Below are 12,346 nucleotides of genomic sequence, written 5' to 3' on the forward strand. Positions count from 1 at the left end.
GTTTACTACAAGGCACCCTGCTGTGAACATACATGCATTAAAATGTCTGCTTTCCAGACCTCCCTAGCAATCACAGCAGGCCTCAACATTTAAATAATAATTAGGAATGGGAGCAGCATTTGGTTTGTTTCAATGGACGAGCCAAACTTGCATCATTAACACGTGGCAATTTAAAAAAATTGCAGGTTAGAATTTAGTACCTAAATACAACCCTCTGTGTTAAACTGTCTCCTTGATGCATGACTTCCTTTCTATATTTCACTGTGATCCTTTCAACCTGCTGCTTTTCCTCTCCTGATGCTAAATCACTCTTATCAGAGGCTAGTTAGCAAGTCTGTGTCGTGCTGTGATTTTGATAAGAGATGTCTTCTTCCCAGGCCTGCAATAGACCACCACAAAGTGAGCCTTTATTGACTACCTGCTGTCTGTTGGCCTGGCCAGACCTGGGGACCCGCAGGGGGCTTCTGGTTAGTACGAAGCTATCTCAAACCTTATAAAAATCTGATAACATGAGAGGAAATTAAGGCTAGAGGAAGAGGGGGTAGCACCAACTTTTTTTCTGTCGCATTCTAACACATATAGTAGTTGTAAAAGGGTTAAACAGATAACAGAAGCTTTTGAACTGTGGGGCAGGCCTGTGACTCTATATGTGACCAAATGAAATAATACAGAGCTACATGGGTGAATGGTTAATTATCTGCTGTGTTTCTTAGCAAGAAGAGACTGGTTGTTAGAAGGGATCTCTGGTGTTTGCAACACTGTAATGATTGAGTGTGTTAATTAAACCTGAAATTATAATGTGAACATTTGTGTTTGGGTAATCTCCTTGTGCTCATTATTGCTAAGAGTCAAATGAGACCGATACCACCTGCTATCCGCCAACTATGATTCTGCAGCCAGCAGCAAGTTGGCTTGACTAAAAGACTGGAAGCAGCAGAAAAGAGCAGCTCTGACTCTGTCCAAAAGTAACATAGTTCACCTTTCTACACCTCGGTAGCTGCCTAAATTTTATGTTTGTTTAATCATCTTCTTCCTTTTCTTCTTTTGGCTTCTCCATTTAGAAATTGCCGAAGCAGATCATCTGTCTCCGTCTCACCCTATCGCTTGCATCTTCTTCTGTCACATCAATCCTCTGCATGTCCTCCTTCAGTACATCCATGAATTATCCATGTGGTCTTTCTCTTTTCCTCCTGCCTGACAGCTACAGATTCAACACCCTTTGTTCAATATATACACGATCCCTCCTCTGCGTATATCCAAACCGCCCCAGCCGTTCCTCTCTGATTTTGGCTCCAACCTGAGCAACCTGAGCTGTTCCTCAGCCACATCTCCTTTTTGTTTGTGTCACAACCACCAAAGCATACATCATAGCAGGGCTCACTACCACCTTGTAAACCTTTCCTTTCATTCACTTGCTGCTATCCTTCTGCCACTCATCTCCCCCCACTCCACCCTGTCTGCACTCTTTTCTTCACCTCGCTTGTGCAATGCCCGTCGTTTTGGATGGTTGATCCCAGGTATTTACGTCAGGTATCTACTCCTTGCACCTCTCATTTACACACAGGCTTCTGCTGACTTTCACTCGTTTTTTTCCAAAACATACCGCCGCCTCTCCAGACTCTCTTTTACTGGATCCCTTTTCACACTGCAGGTCACAATGTTGTCTGTTTAAATCAGATAAAAAATTAAAAACATTTTTCTGGGGGCCATGAATCAGCATATTCCTAGTTGACTGTTTTCACTTATTACAAAAAGCTAACTTCTGGCTGTAGCTTTATATTTTTACAGATAAATTTTCATTTGGCTCTTGATGTGGAGCTGTTACTTTATATCGTTTGATACTACCGTCAAAAATACTGTTATTGTCCATCGTCAACATACAATAGAGAATGGAGTCATAGTTCCATTCATAATCTTAACATGATTACCAAATCCCTCTTTCATCAGAAAAGGCATAAAAATCATTTTGATAAAGGCATGACGGCTCCTTCTGTAAGAAATTAGGAAACTTCCTTTATTCTGGTTCCATGTTTGCGGTCGAGACTCTACTTGGCAATTTCTGCTGTTCTGAAATATTAAGTGTCCCATCCATGCATTTCATTTCTAAGGTTTAAACTCTATCTCGATTGGCATGTCTGTCTGGCGTCTGCCACAGGGCTCTAGTATGATATGTTAGTTATACTCCCTGAGGGTAAATAGCTCATATTTGCGCAGCTGGACCAGGCTGCTTTGAAAGACATAGAAGACAACTAAACAATGTTAATTTAAAACCTATTAACGTTCTACTTCAGTTCACGTTGAGGGAGATAGTTTGGACGCCTAACAAAACCAGAGGGAAGCATTTGTTTCTTATTGAGGTGATCTTTCCTCCATGAAATCACAATCTCCACGCTGGACTCCACCACACATTTTTTTAGGATGAAAAAAATAACAATGCTCGAACTTCAGTTTGTTCTTTCACGCTCAAATATTTGCCCACATGTCAAGCTGTGAGTGGTTAAGCATCTGAGGCAGGACTGTTTTTGTCTGCATGTGTTATGTTATTGTGGAAGAGGTAGTTATTTTTCCCTTTAATTGAATCTGTCTGTGGCTTAATGGAGTGATCCTGTTGGATTAGACTGGTTTCCTGTCCCACCTTGTTCTCTCAATTACATGCACTCCACTCAAGTGGTTATGGCTTATACTGTAAACAGAGCTCTTTAAGACAAATGCCATCAAAATGTAGCCTTCGCACAGATAATGATTGAGGCTGGAATCAGACACATGAACCTAGCTCACTGCTTAGTGATGCTGGTTAAATGGGCTCTGCAGGAGACCAAAACTTTGGTTTCTGTACATAAGTAACTATGTTCTTCTAGTGGTAGTTTAAACCAAACACTTGTGTCACCTAGATAGATGTGTGTGTATGCATGTGTGTCTGTGTGGGTCTCAGGAACAAATGCTTGCTGTGAATTTATCTGTCTGGCTTTCGTTTAGGCTGTGGTCATGGATTCCTAAGGGAAGCATCCCAAACACAGGGTCAATTTGTGGAACAAATCTTCTGTTTTTCACCTAAAACAGAATTGTTTGTTTCTCTTTGCATGTGGCCTCGGCCAAGCGTGGGCGATGATCTACATCAAGAGTTCCAACTTAAAAAGGCAAAAAGTGTGGAAACAGTTGCTCATCACATGAATAAACTAGGACACCATTTAAAAAAAAAGGTCCCTCTATCTGATTGCCTGTTTCCCACTTATCAGTGAAAAGTTGCTTTCTAGAAACAACAGCTGCAATTTGTACTGTGACGTATATTCAAAAGAAAATAAACATTTAGTCAAACACTAATTGCAATTATTATACTCAACATAAAATGGGAACGCTCACAGGCTCATTAATAAAGTATGCCGCAGTTTATGATGTGAAACTGTGTGCTTGGCCAATCATTTCTAATCAAGCTCGCTCTGTTTGTGTTACGATGCTGATAAACTGCTTTTTGTCCTGAATAAAAAAAGCCAAGAAAAATTGACTGCATAAAAACCACTTTGCAATCATTTCTCGCTGTGTTTTTATTCTGCATGTGACGAATCAGTTAACACATGTGTTTTTATAAGACAATCCATGACCTGTGCGTTAGTAAGCGCACGTCTGGCACATGTTGGAGTGTGTGTAAGGAAAGGAGGGGCTGTCTGCAAGCATCCATGCTGTAACTGTTAAAAAATAATATCTGCATGTATGTTACTAAAGAAAATGAGTGAAACCTTTCATTTATTTTGCTCTGTTTGCTTTCTTTTCCTCTTGTGCTTAAGTGATTTTTTAAATGTGTAATGTTTGCTTTGCCATTTTAACTGCGTCAGCTATGGTGTATTATATTTTATTCTAACTTAAAGTAAGGAAGAAAGTAAACCTCTTTTATGGCAGCGTTCAGTCAAGATGCCAAAGCTCAAAACTGCTGATGACAAACCTTCAGCTGTAATCCCACATCATGTTTGGATCAATCATTCATCTTTTTCTTTTTCAGCTGCCAGAGGCCAAAGTGTTAGAGGTGAGGACTGCAAGCATATATCGTTATCCGACCTTCATCAACCAAAGCGACCGTGAAATTTGGACAAGGTGCAGCTCCGAGATAACTTGGCAGCTGCAAATTTTTTCCCAAACTGTGGTATGTGATATCGAATTAAACCTTCCATTTTCATTTAGGTCATGGGAATCATCATTATTCTATTTTTATTATAAAAGTCTCCTATAAATCTCATGTTTATTCTAGAAAAAAAGCTTTAACTGTTTTAAATAAGTTCATTTATAAAGCTAACAATTATTACATATAAAAGTTGCTATGAGAACATTGTTGTCATGGTCCTTCAGTCCTCCCTGGCTGTCTGCTCCAGGTTTGCTTTCTTCGCCTGTCTCCTTTAGTTTTCTCTCTCTCCTCTCTTGTCTATCTGTGCTCGTTTATTTATGTCTGTGTTCATAGGCAGGTGGTTCCCACCTATAGCCGAACGCAACTGGGACAATCAACCACCTGCTCCAGATGAGCTCATTCTGACTGTGTATTTCCTCTGCATAGATCCCTGGATTTCCCTCCGTGGTGTGTGGTGAACCAAAACCCCGAGTTTGAGAGAGAGAAAGAGAGTTTTACCTGTAAATATAGGATGAGTGGATTCCCTTCCTCCCCGGACCCCTTGGAGCACTATTCCCTTTTTGCATTGTGTCTGTAAATATATTTATTCACTGTAAATAAACAGTGAATCTTCCCATTAACCTTGAGAACTGTCAGGTTAGTGTATCATTACACAAATAGTAATATGTAACTAAATAACACAATCCATAAGTACTTAGCTTATTTGTCTGGTTAACTGTGGCTAATTGTCAATGTTTTCTGAAATGTCAACTTCAATTCTTTTACTGAGAGAAAGTTTTGCACACCTGTAACAAATGCTGAAAAAGGTCAATACGATTTAATCAGTGATCTTCTAGATGCAGCTGTAATAGGGCACATCAGGAGGATTTAAGAGTACATGTGTTAAAGTTGACAAATTAAAGGAAAACCACTAAGTGCCTGCCAAAGCAGTTCCAGCACGCCTCTGTGCTTACACTACATGCCTTTTGAGCTCGACTTAAGGGATGGAATACCATAAAAAACAAATCTTATCTCTTATGTTTTACAGATACTGGAATCAATTGCACTGTCTGGCACATCGGCCCAACATCACTCTTTCATACAGGCTGCAAAAGCCACATCGTCTAATTTGCATCCTTTCCCTAAACCTTTGGGTTACCCTTGAATGAAAGGGGTGATTGTCATGCTGGTAAAGGATATTTCTATTATGATAGAAATATTTAATCACAGAAAAGGGGGATTGTTTAGAACACTTTGATGTGCAGTAAACCTTTTTTCTGAGGGGACAAGTGTACCCAAAACATACCAGCAAAATCCCTCCCCAAAGCAAAACAAAGCCAGGGGATCATTTCTCTGCAGAGGTTGTGTGTAAGTGTTGTTTAGGTTGTCAAATTTGCTAATCCTCTGTACCTGTTGGCTTTTAAGTTTTTGTTTATTGCTCTTACATTTTAAACCTCAGGGCGTCAAGCTGGCTTTGCTGAATCACACATCATCTGCCAACCGTAACCCGATGAAGAGCAGAGGAAATACTAAAAGACATCAGATGTTTATGTCATTTGGAAAACTCACTTTTGAAAACAAGGAGATTTCTTTAAGGCAGGTGAAATTCAGAGGTGGTTAAACTGTTTTGTCAGCTTTACAGATAAGCTCTGGGTGAAAGCCTTAAATTGTATTTTCCTTTTAACTGAAACTACTCTTACTTAAAATATTTCTCCTATAAAGATGCCGTTTGACAACCTCCCCTGTACCCTTAAAGCCATGCTTCAGTGACCATTAGAATGGGTTCTGGGTTTCACTAACTCTCACTAACTTCTGATGTGCAGCTGGTTATTTTGTTTTGGATGCAGGCCTGAAATATAACAGAAATCCTGCAGTTCAGAAAAGAGAAACAAGGGTTACCCCTGGTAGGCATCCAAGCCGAAAAGAATTAATGTAATGCCATCCGCCCCTTGGAATTTACACCTTCCACTCTGGGATAACCAATTACAGAAAAAATCACAGCCATTACTACTGAAGTTATTACAACAGAAACATGTTTCCTCATATTTATTTACATTTAGGGGATGCCAGGCTCTTGTGTTCAGTTGCTGTGTGTGGTTAAGTATAAACACAGACATCATGCATGACTTATTGCTTTGCTGAGTTTTTTCCATTTGGACAAATGAGCCCTGCCTGAAAGGGACCCCGGGGATCTCTCACCTCATGCTCACCACTTCCAGTAACCCTGGAAATGAGAGCTTTACATTTTCACGCCTTGCAGGCACTCATCATGAAATCCCTCTGACCTCACACTTAACCTTTCACCACTCACACTGATCATTTCAGCTTCTACCCTAACCTTCCACTCAGACCCCCACAAGCATCCAACATTTTACCAATATGTTTAAGACACTGGCCCTTTCTATTAAGTAATGTTGCTATAGCAACTGGCCTGAGCAAAGATGACCCCCTGACGATGTCAGGGTCGCAAGGTGGTTTCCTTGCATTTACACGCATGTCTCACCTCACAGTGAGGGTTGAAATGCAGCCTTGACCCTGCTGACGAAGTGCTTCTGTGTGGTCGGACCGGGTCACAGGTTCAGCTCGGAGCCGTGAAAGGTTGGACACGAATGGCGTCGGTGTCAGTGTTTTGCATGTTGGCACTGGAGCATACAGACACTGGTAACTCCTCTATCATCATTAAATTCTGTTTTCAACATCAATTTTAGCTTCTAAGAGTTTTTTGCTGTTTATTGATTTAAAAACTAAATATTAAGTTCGCCTTGTTTTCTGTTATTTAATTCAAAGTCCATCTGTTCTCACTCGGAGCTCGTTAGTGCATCCCGTTATGGAATCAGACTAGCTGCAGTACATTCTTCCTGTGTGTCCTCACACATGAGTCTGCTGTGATTTATGTACATGACAGCTGCTTAACAAATATACACACACTCAGGACGAGCTGTAGCCATCATTCCCATAAAGTCAAAGTCATAGTCATAAACCTTTGCTCCCCTTTCATTTGGCCAACAATTTTTGTGGACGCCAGAATAAACGAGTTCTACATTTCTGTCATCAAATATGCCTATTCTCATAACACCAAAGAGAGTTACTTTTCCTATGCAATCATTTCAGTTCATGTTTTGGGAATTAAAAGTCTGGCCAACATCCACAGCACGCTGAGAGAATTCAGTTGAACTGCACCCCACTGGCCACATTGTGTTTGACTATAGTTTTTTTGATATACTGATAAAGTTAAGAAATCTTTCTCATTATGATGCTTGACTCCAGACTTGCTACCTCACAAAACGTCATGTTTCTCTAGCGTGCACACATATGTGTAAAAGCATAAGCATGCAAACTTTGGAGCAGCTGGCGCAATCTTCTTGGGCTGTCCTTGATTGGGGCCTCCTCTCATTGGTACCATTGGGCAACCAGCTGCGGTTAGCAAAATGCAGCAGCATGGAAGCACTTAAAGCTGAAGGATGGCCCTCACCCTGACCATCCCACGCACTTATGAAACACAGCCATATGTAAGACTGGCAAGGTGATGACTTTTCTTTTGATATTCAGTATGAGGGCAGTAGGCATGACTAATAACATGGTGGTTATAGTGTGTAGTATATAATTATATAATAAACATGACTCTGCTCTCTTAACCTGGATCTTGAACTTAATCTTCCAATTTATTAGCTGTCTTTAGACTGAGCTCACAACTGTAAAAGCAAACCACAGGATTGCACATGGAGCACAGGTTGTCTCTTTTTACTGCCTTCAGGACAAGAACACACCATTCAGTTTCTTCCAAAGTCATTTTATCTTCTGAAATCTCAAACTTTGGCGCACAGGCATCCATCCAAATCCTTGACGATAAGTCAAACAGAAGCTGAACTTTCTCTTGGTTGGATTCCAGTTGCCCTTAAATGCAGAAATATGAAACTAATTCCCATCTGTGTCTGTTAAAGTCAGTTAGTGGTCTTGACCCACACACAAGGGATAGACAAACTTGCATAAATAGTGTGCTTCAGTATGAAGTAGTCATCTGTGTGGTGGATGCTAATTGGATGGATTTGTACTCACTGTATGTGTCCATTGTATAACTGTTTGCCTAAAAGACCTTTTTTAATGTTTAATTTTATTTTTGGTTTTGTTTTATTTTGATGTTATACCTTGGAAAGGCTACAACCTGACAGGAACCACATGCAGATGTTTTAGTGTGAATACATTTCTAACAGTAAATGTCCATCTGAGTGTTACGGCTTATAAACTTCTTAAACAGACTGAAACCCAGGAAACCACACAATGTCCAATGAGCAATTTTAATGAAAGTAATTGTGAAACTAAAATTTGCTCATTGTTGGAGTAGATAGGTAGTTGGAGAGTTAAAACATGGGGAAAAATACAAAGAGAGGAAGTACAAATATCAAAAATACAGGAAACAAATAATCAAAACTAAAATTCTTAATGAAACAAGGCATAGCATTGAAGCTGGTATATTTTTTAGATATATCATACAGTATCTTTAAGAACCCTCACCCCCATCCTTTCCCTTAATCCTTCACATATGTGCATATAAACATATATTTATGTTTAAACCTAAACGCACATATTTTGGAAGGGGAAAGGAAGTTCTTCAATAACATTCATGCCTGTTTTCCCGGGATGTCAAACTCATTTTATGTCAAGGACCACATACAGTCCCCTTTGGTCTCAAGTGGGCCAAACAAGTGAAACTCCCCATTCTGTCACTGTAAAGATGTTTAACGACACATAATTCACATTAATAATAACAGTTTATTAATTTAAAAAAATTATTTTTTTCTCTTGTTGGAGTCATTTGGATTGAAAAAAATAGAAATTTACACTAGATAGTGACAAAACAGGATTACTTTGGTGTAGTATGAATGAAAATGAGGGAGGTCAAACCTGTGAATGGCATGAAAGTAAAAAGTCTGAAATCGGTTCCCTCCATCACATTTTCCAGAGCTGTCTTGTAGACTTGGCTGCCTTCTTTGCCACGATGAATCAGGCAGCTGTATTCTGCATATATGTTACACAAACAGTTAAAAAGCTAAGCTGTCATTGGGGCATTAATAATGCTGAAACATTAGTTCAGTTATATCTCCAACACTGGTCTGGCTACAAATGATGACGGTGTACACAGCATGATGTACATTCATTTATGCATTTGATATTCAATACACTTTTCGAGGAGTCTCTGTGTAACCATTACCTGCATATTTATCTTATTTAGTGACACAAGCTTTCGTGAAGCATGACCACAGTTTACACTTCCCAACCGGACCATACAGTAAGATGATTTTCAACTTGGATTTCAAGCCAACCTTCACTGTTTTCTTTGATGTGAACACAAAAATGCAGGTTAGCTCTCGTGTTGCGCTATGATATAAAGCAGGATGAAAAATACTCCCATATTCACTGTCAGACTGTACAGTCTATTACTCTCACGAGTGTCTTTGAGGTCGCTGACTTGAGCGTCTCTTCTCCGCATTGCTTCGTTCTCCTTTGATAACCGGGTTGTGATTTTTTTAGGTTTCCGTCTCCAAGGACCTCCTCGGATAATTTTTACAGCCAGGCCAGATTGCCGTGAAAGCTTTTCTTCTACTCCTGATTTGAAACAAGGAATAAATAAAGAGCAGATTTTTATGACTAAGTTTTGGATGTCAACAAAGAAACAGCAGACTATGTCATGAGATTCTTTTTTTCTGTTTTCAATGAAACACTGCACCATCTCAGATTTTATCGTGGTGGAGAGGATACTATATTGCTATAATGTATGTTTTGAAGGGAGAATATTGTGGGTTTCAAAGAAACTTTTATTCATATATTTAAATCATTTTAGATCTATTGCTTTCTCTTGGATTTGGATTGCTGAAGAAGACATGTCTAGCAAAGCCAGCAGGAGATGACCGGGGCATGTGAGAGGCTGCCATCAGTTTGAAGGGACCAGTGGGCCTGTGTTCTTGCTGCAACCTTTTGGTTACAGTGCAAATACTTCATCTTTAAAGACTTTATGCTGAAACCGCAGAATAACTGCTCATGGGACAGAAATGCTGATTCAAAAAACAAAAATTAAAGAAGCAATATCAGAGCTCCTCAGTACCAAAGCCAAAGTCTGGATTGCTAACAGTTCTCATCTCTGGTTATTATCAGTGTGTTAATCTAATGCTGTGCATATATGTGTATGTGTGTGTACTGCATTCCAACCTCTACTACAAGATGTGTTAGGACACTGACTCCCTGTAACAGCTCAAGATGATGGCTTGGAGGGGGGGGGGCTTTGCCATTCTATCATTGGCTGAAAGGAAATTCTTCACCTATCTTGACATCTGATGTCACCTGTCAGGAAAAAAAAGTTACCTTGTTTCAGTTAATTAGGCCTTTCTGTGGGATGAAAAACAGGCAGACTAAATGGCTTTACACAAAGAAAGAGACAAGTTATGAGCAGGATAATGGCCAAATGAGAAAGCACTGTTTTGGCTCACTGTGATATGTTGTAAAGTGAGGACAGATAGTCATCAATAAACACAAATCACCAGAACAAGAGCTGCTAATCTCTAAAAGTCATATGCTCATACAAACCCATTTCCAAAAAAGCCATCTAAAGACACTATCTAAAGAGGAGAGGCACCACCCAGCTGGTTATCAGTGCTCAGTTCAGTCAGTCTGAATCACTGATGGTATAAGACTACATTAGTGCCTATGGAATAGGCAGCTTGCACATCTGGAAAGGTATAAACATGATGATACTAAACCCACACACGGCATCTATTACAGCAAGAAATGGCATGGCTTCATAGAACAAGAGTCTGGGTGCTGAACTGGCATGCCTGCACTCCTGACCTTACACCAAATGAAAACATTTAAAACATCATGAAACAAAAAATATGAGAAAGAAGACAGAGAACTGTTGAGCTGCTAGAATCTCATATCAAACAAGCATGTGACAACATTCGTCTCTAAAGTCCAGCAACTGGACGCCTCAGTTCCCAGATGTTTACAAACTGTTGCTACAAACACACAGTGGTCCTCATGGCCCTGTCCCACCTTTTGTTTTTGGGATGTGTTGCTGCTATCAATTTCAAAATGAGCTCATATTTGTCCTCCAATGGTACGCTTTCTCGAGTCAAACATCTGATGTGTGTTCTGTCTTTGATTGCGAATAAAATACAGGTTTATGAGATTTGCATATCATTGAAGCTTTTTCAGAATTGGGGTTGTACTTCAGAAGAAGGGAAGCAGATCTGTTTAAATTAAAACCTTAACACATTAGCTTTACATTAGCTTTGAAGGAGAAAGATTAGGGTTAAGAATTTATGTAACAGCGCATTCATCCAGCTGTGCTCAGACTGAGAAGCCAACGATGACCTCTCACTGCAGTAAATACACAAATTCAGTGGTATGTGAGAATTTGTACTACAAAGCAAGTTCAACATACCAACGATGTTTTTTTCAGTTTTGTGGCTTTGCTAAGCCTAATATCAGCAGCAACCCTAATCAGTCACACAAACGTGGTTATGAACTCCATAAGTCAGCGCAGGTTTTGTGAATCTATCTGAGCGTGATAACATGAAAGGGACAGGATGGCACCAGAGGACCAAACATGGACAAGTTTAGAGTCACTTACAATATTTCTCAAAAGAGAGCATCTATGAAAGAAATATGAGGAATTTGAAAATATATGAGGGGCTGAAAGCAATACTGCTGCTGCAGCCAAGGCTAAGAAGAAAAGTTGGCAAAAGAAATGTTAAATGTGTAAGTTAATGGGCTTATCAATCAGTGACTCACGAAGGTAGATCTGAATTACAAACATTACAAACATACATTACCTTAATTCTTAGATTACATGTACCATTATCCTGTGGTGTGTAAGACTAAATGCTGTGCAAACGAAGCACAAATAAGAAAAATATTTTAACCAGTAATCAGGCTTACCTGCAAACATGTGTCAGGTCAGTAAGACATTGGAGCTTTACTGCTGCTAGAAAAATGCTGATAAAATGATTAAATGTTTTTGCCAGCAGGGGAAACAAATGAATAAAGCTCACGTCGCTGAGAATCTTTATCTCAATGATACTCATCAGGGAAAGCTAGACTTTCTCCAAAAACTAGAGACTCCCTCATGATACACCTATACAGAGCGGCACTGAGTTCCACATGTGGCTCATGAGAGAGTTTCATGATCTTCTAGACAAGGGGACACTATTTTCCAGATAACTGGTTGGTCTATAGGCTGTGTTTTTACACACGCTAATA

General features: G+C 39.7%; 1 long non-coding RNA gene across 1 annotated transcript; it reads left to right on the forward strand.

The window, feature by feature from the left end:
• Positions 1–277: 277 nt before the first annotated feature.
• Positions 278–4,722, forward strand: LOC112841958 (uncharacterized). Its single transcript, XR_003213465.1, has 3 exons — positions 278–467; positions 3,995–4,135; positions 4,541–4,722. It is a non-coding gene; the product is annotated as an uncharacterized LOC112841958 (long non-coding RNA).
• The last annotated feature ends 7,624 nt before the right edge of the window (positions 4,723–12,346 follow it).

The sequence above is a fragment of the Oreochromis niloticus genome, linkage group LG13 (assembly GCF_001858045.2).
Source record: "Oreochromis niloticus isolate F11D_XX linkage group LG13, O_niloticus_UMD_NMBU, whole genome shotgun sequence".
Lineage (NCBI taxonomy): Eukaryota > Metazoa > Chordata > Actinopteri > Cichliformes > Cichlidae > Oreochromis > Oreochromis niloticus.